We start from the raw sequence: 6,309 nt of genomic DNA on the forward strand, positions 1-6,309 counted from the left end.
AAAGTCTATAAATCCATTCAAATGTAAATCTTCTAAGAGCACTGGCTAGCACTTAATCCTCCCCCAGGCTAACTCATATCCTCCAGTTCTACTTCTTTCAACAAATATTTTCCCAGGGCTAATCTTCTCCTTTATATATATTCACTTTAACATTGACATCAGGGCTGACTTACACACTTTCAAGATTTACAATATCTAGTATTGATTTATATCACACATCTTAACATTAAATCCACAAAAACCTTAATTATTTATACACTAATATATCATAACATTAGTGTATTGTTGTGTGTTGTGTTGGGCTGGAATCAACCAGTAACTGACCTTTTTCAGAGGCAGTTTCAGATGCGCAGGAGAAGATTGTCCATCTTTTTCACTCAGTACAGCTGGTGAATTAGAACTGTGTGCCTTTGGGATCACAGCACAATTTCTTACCACTAGGCCACTATAGCTCATCATTGCTATATGAAAAAGAAAAGAAGAGAAAAAAAAAACAACAAACCACATACATAGCAAAAACCTCAACAATATTCACAAAGTTAAATAAAAAAACCTTAACACATAAACCTTTCAAGGAATTAACAGTTTCAACTTCATTCTCCATCCTTAACTTATCTAATTCATAGGCATATGGCCTCACACCAAAGATTTTAATGTCCCCCTTCCTTTTAGTCACAACAAAAGCAGCCATTTTAATTGCACTTCCTAAGACCCTAACTTCTTACAAAATCTTACATTTCCATGAGTCTGGAGCTATCGCATCAAACCTGGCTTCTGAAACCAACTGTAAAAAGAGCAAGGTACACATAGCGATGGCCACTTTGAACTTTACCAACTTCACGATGGAGAACTGTTCCTGCAAACAGTATTCAACAACACAAAACCAATTCCCATGAGGTTAGAGACATTTTCCCTACTGAAGTGTTTGCTGCAGAAGGTCAAGGACTGCAGTCTTCAATATGGATTGAAGCTCAATATCAAGAAAACGAAGATTCTCACCAGTGGGCCAATTGGCAGCATCAGTATGGGTGGTGAGAGACTGAGATAGTTAACAGTTTTAGTTTACTTGGCTCCACAGTCAACACTCTTGGTAACAGCAGCCAGGAAATCAGGAGACAAATTGCATTGGGAAAGTCAGCTGTGAGGGATCTCTCAAAAGTACTGAAGTGCAACGACGTCAGGCTGGAGACTAAAGTGTTGCAATTACGTGCTATGCATCGGAGAGTTGGACAGTGAATAGGGATGATAGAAAGAGAATTGATGCCTTTGAATTGTGGTGCTGGAGAAGAGTGTTGAATATACCATGGACTGCTAGGAGAACAAACATGTTTGTCCTGGAGAGGGTGAAGCCAGAATGTTCCCTGGAGTCAAGGATTCCTAAGCTCCTTCTGACATACTTCGTGCATGTTGCAAGGAGGGACTGGTCCTTGGAGAGGGACATCATGTTTGGGAGAGTGGAGGGACAGCACAGGAACAGAAGACCCTCAATGAGATGGATCGATTCTGTGAGTAGAGTGGTGGGAATGAGTGTGTCTGAGACAGCGAAGTTGGCACAGGATAGAATGGCGTTTAGGACTCTTGTACGTAGGGTCATATGAGTCGAAAATGACTCGATGGCACATAACAACAAACAACAATTCCTCTTTCTACTCATATCAAAAACAATCCCACTCATTTGCTGGGTCCAAAATCTGATATGCTAGATCACAGGCAATACCACATCCATGTTGGGGAAGTTAAAAGATTATAATCTCGATTACTAGCAGAATACAGTCAGTACAACTTCCAAAATGTGCACATAAGCACCTTAGCCTTGAGTCTCATGGCTTTAGAACAATGTTACAAAGTTCTCAGTCCTGCCAATATTGGCTCTCCCCTCTCTCAGGTTTTTCCAATGAACTCTTGTTCTGTCTGTGGGGTGGGGGTGGGGGGCTGAGAAACAATTAGCTCTGTCTCATGTCAGTTCTCTCTGGTCCTCTGCTTGGACTATGGCTGCTGCTGCAGTAGATGCAGCTGGAGCAAGAATGTCTGGTCCTAATGGTGTTCCTCCTCCTCCTCCTCCCCCTCCCTTCTTTCTTGGTGGGGAAGGTCTAATCTGCTGCTGGAGCCACTCAATTTATTGGGTATACTAGCTATTCCCCTTGTAGATTAGTAAAATTGGCCAATCCCCTTGTGGAATGGCGAGATAGCCATTCTTGTGGATATCTTGTGGATAAGCTAACATACCCTGTTCACATATTCCTGCCCATCCACATAGTCAAGTCAGATTTTATGGCTGGGAAAGTCATATTGAAAGATAAACTCCACCTTTGTGGGCAGGGGTTTGGGGAGGGAGGATAAATGGAAGGAGGTGAGGCAGAAAGAGCACTAAAGCCTGATCACCAGTCAGGTCAACTCTACTAGGGCCATGAGGAGGGCTTGGAACCAAGTCAGCATGACTTGTGAGTTGGTGCTGAGTCACTGAGACTCATGGAATAGCAGGGGCAAAGCCTTTGTCTAGGTCCCACAGAGACGTCTAGCTGCAGGATTTGCACATGTGGTACAGCTGCTGTGTGGCTCATATTCCTCACTTGTCTCCATACTGAGAGGTTTTTCATGTGGTCATATTAATATACCAGTTTAAGAAGACATGGGACCTTTGAAACTCAGATTCTGTAAAGAGCTTCTTTTCAAACTTTTACAGAAATGCCAACATGCTTTGCCTCCAATGGCGGCATCAGTAGAGGTGGTTCTGGAGGTGGAAATAAGAAATCCGTAAGTGGTACATTGATACAATGGAATACTACGCAGCATTCAGGAGCAATGGTTTTGTAAATTATTACATAACTTGGAAAGTACTGGAGAGTATTATGCTGAGTGAACTAACTCAGTCCCACAAGGACAAATATTGTATAAAACCATTATAGCACAATGGATATGAAGATCCAAGGTGGGTGGAAGCAGAGGGATGAGGATGTGCAGGGGTGATAATGGTGATTAATTGAGGGGATTGTACAATTTGATGGGTTGGGAGGGTGAGATAAATTGGAAGAATGTGGTCTGAAAAACAATTTATTCAAATATTATAAATAAACTTTGTAAGGGTGGAAACCAGCTGTACTGTCCTAAGTATGGTGACTTGTGCACATATGTAGAGATTTTTGTGTCATCAGACTGTCTGGATCATGCAAGTTATGCCTGACATTGAGAAAAATAGGAATCCCGGAGCACTTACTTGTGCTCAGGTAAAACCTACTCAGGGGAACACTGCATGGTTTAAAATTGAGAAAGGAGTGCATTAAGGCTGTATTCTCTCTCCATGTCTGTTCAATCTGTATGCTGAGCAAATTATATGAGAAGCTGAACTCTGTGAAGAGGAGTGTGGCATCAGGATTGGAGGGAAACTCATTAATAAACTGTAGCTGACATAACCTTGCTTGCTTAAAGTGAGGAGGACTTGAAACACTTATTGCAGAAGATCAAGGAATACAGCCTTCAGTATGGACTGTGTCTCAATATCAAGAAAACAAATATTCTTACCACTGGACCAATAAGCAGTGCCATTATTGATAGAGAGGGGATTGAAAATGTCAACAGCTTCATCTTGTTTGGATCCACAATTAACATCCTTGGTACCAGCAGTCAGGAAGTAAGGACAATATTGCACTGAGGAAATCTGCCTCTAGGGACCTCTCAAAATTGTTGAGAAATTATGATGTCAGTTTAAGGATTAAGACATGTCTGATTCAGGCGATGGTCTTTCATTACTAGCTATGCCTCTGAGAGCTGGACAATGAATAAGGATGACAGAAGAATAATTGATGCCTTTCAGCTATGGTGTTGGCAAAGAGCACTGAACATTCCATGGACAACCAAGAGAACAAACAGATATGTTTTGGAAAGGGTGCAGTCAGAGTCTCTTTGTAGGCTGGAATGATGAGGCTTCATCTCACATACTTTGGGCATGTTGTTAGGAGTGGCTATTCCTTGGAGAGGGACATGATGCTGGGAAGGGTGGAGGGTCAGTGAAGGAGAGGAAGACCCTCAACTAGGTGGATTGACATGGTGACTGCTGCAATGGGCTCTTGTATGTCAGAAAGTGTGAGCATGGTGCAGGATAGAACAGGGTTCAGCTCTTTTGTTCACAGGGTTGCTATGAATCATACTCAATTTGATGACACCTAACAACAACAACAACAATAACTTATTTTGTGAAGTGTGAAAAATACCCTTTTTTTGTTGTGCTATCCCGCTACTGTAAATATCTTTCCTTCAGAAACCCTATGAACCTGGAGAAAGAATAAAAGTCACACAAGTGTTGAGGACTTTCATTCATAGGGTCACTGTGAGTCCCCTACAACTCGACGGCACTTAACAACGACAACATCTGAAGCAGACTCAAAGAAAAATATAATTAAAGAACCCGAATCAGTACAGAAGCTGTAAAATTGGCATTCCAACAGAAACCACCTCATCATCTCAAGAAAATTTATAACTATCTCAACAGGTATGTTGTTGACCAGTCATTTGCTAAGAAGGTGCTTTCAGTTGCTGTGCATAATCACTATAAGAGAATATATAATTATATCTATATAATATCTCTCTCTTTCTCTATCTATATATTATAATATTATATAATCTATAATAATAAATATATAACATATAACACATAATATATCATATCTCTTTCCCTATATATATAATAGCTAATCTGAGACAGCAAACAGAGGTTGAACCGCAAACATCATTAACACCTCAAGAGTTAGAAATAAGAAGATGGGAGGATGAGTACCGATTTACAAACTGCTTCAGACTGCTGGAATTAATCCACATGGTAATGCTTTAGGAATGTCAATGCAGCAGCAGATAAATCAATAAGTACCTCAGGAAAAGCAAGGCAACGAAGTATTGGCTTTTTCTCATTATGGCATAAAATTTGAAAAAAAGTACTATTTTGCTGTTTGGACCAACAGAATCAGGTAAAACTCTGCTGATACAAACGCTAATTAAATGCCTTGATGTCCCTTTTGTCCCTTTACTGTACGACTTTGACTCAGGCTGGATATGTAGGTGAATATATTGAATCTGTGATTGCCAGACTACTCCAGGATGTCAATTACAAAAAGCACCAAGGAATTGTCTTTCTGTATGCAGTAGGTAAGATTCACAGTGTGCCAAGCATTCATAAGTTTTATGATGTAAGTGGAGAAAGTATTCAGCAAGGCTTACTGAAACTACTAAAGGTATGATAGTCAATGTTCCAGAAAACAATTCTTGCAAGCTCCATGGACAAACAGTACAAGTTGACACAGCAAATATCTTGTTCATTGCATCTGGTGCTTTCAATGGCTTGGACAGAATCATCAGCAGGAGGAAAAATGAAAATATCTTAGATTTGGAACACCATTTAAACTGGGGAAAGGCAGAAGGGCTGCATTTGCTGCAGATCTTGCCAATCTAATCAGACACTCACCAAGATAATGAAGAAAAAGATCAATTATTACACCATGTAGAAGGCAGAGATCTCACTGAATTTGGCATGATTCCTGAGTTGGTGGGGTGGGTTACCTGTGGTAGTCTCTTTGCATAGTCTAGATGAGAAAACATTTGTACAAATATTAACTAAGCTATATAATGCTGTTATTTCTCAATACCAGATCTTATTAAACATGGATAAGGGTGAACTGAGTGTTATTGAGGATGCTTTGAAAGCTATAGACAGATTGGTACTAGAGAAAAAAATTGGAGCATGAGACCTTCGGTCCATAATGGAAAAGCTGTTCTTGAAGTTGTTCTTCAGTGCTTGAAGTTCTGATACTGTATGTGTGGAGGTTGACAAAGAAATAGTAGAAGGAAAAAATGGAGCCAGGGTACATCCAGGCTCCAACAAACGACTACACTGAAGAAGAGGATGATTCTGAAGTTGAAGAGGAAGGAGGGCCTCGCCAAGTAGATGCAAATTCTCCAAACAGCTAACTTGTCAGATCCTTTTTTAATTTTCTAATACTGGCTTATTTACAAAGTTCATATATGTTACTTTTCACACCAGTTCTTTCCTATTTCCTTCAACCCCCACCTCCCAGAACCATCAAATTGTGTAATGCTATGATTAACCACCCTCCAACCTCTGCCCATCCTAACCCCTGTGCTCCCACCCTTCCCCACCTTGGATCCTCATCTTGTATATAAAGCTTTCCCTTCTTTCATTTAGGATCATAACTGTCTCTATATTAAAGGAGTTAGATCTACATTGTTTAACGTATATGGTCAGCAGCCTTAAGACTAAGAATCAGATTGTGCATTATACTATAAAATCACTTTGGTTTATAC

General features: G+C 40.3%; 1 pseudogene; it reads left to right on the forward strand.

Annotated features, from left to right (window-relative positions):
• The first annotated feature begins 1,988 nt into the window (after positions 1-1,988).
• LOC102860918 lies at positions 1,989-5,955 on the forward strand (annotated as a pseudogene).
• The last annotated feature ends 354 nt before the right edge of the window (positions 5,956-6,309 follow it).

The sequence above is a fragment of the Elephantulus edwardii genome, unplaced genomic scaffold (genome assembly GCF_000299155.1).
Source record: "Elephantulus edwardii isolate Elephantulus edwardi_28Jun2011 unplaced genomic scaffold, EleEdw1.0 scaffold00457, whole genome shotgun sequence".
Taxonomy (NCBI): domain Eukaryota; kingdom Metazoa; phylum Chordata; class Mammalia; order Macroscelidea; family Macroscelididae; genus Elephantulus; species Elephantulus edwardii.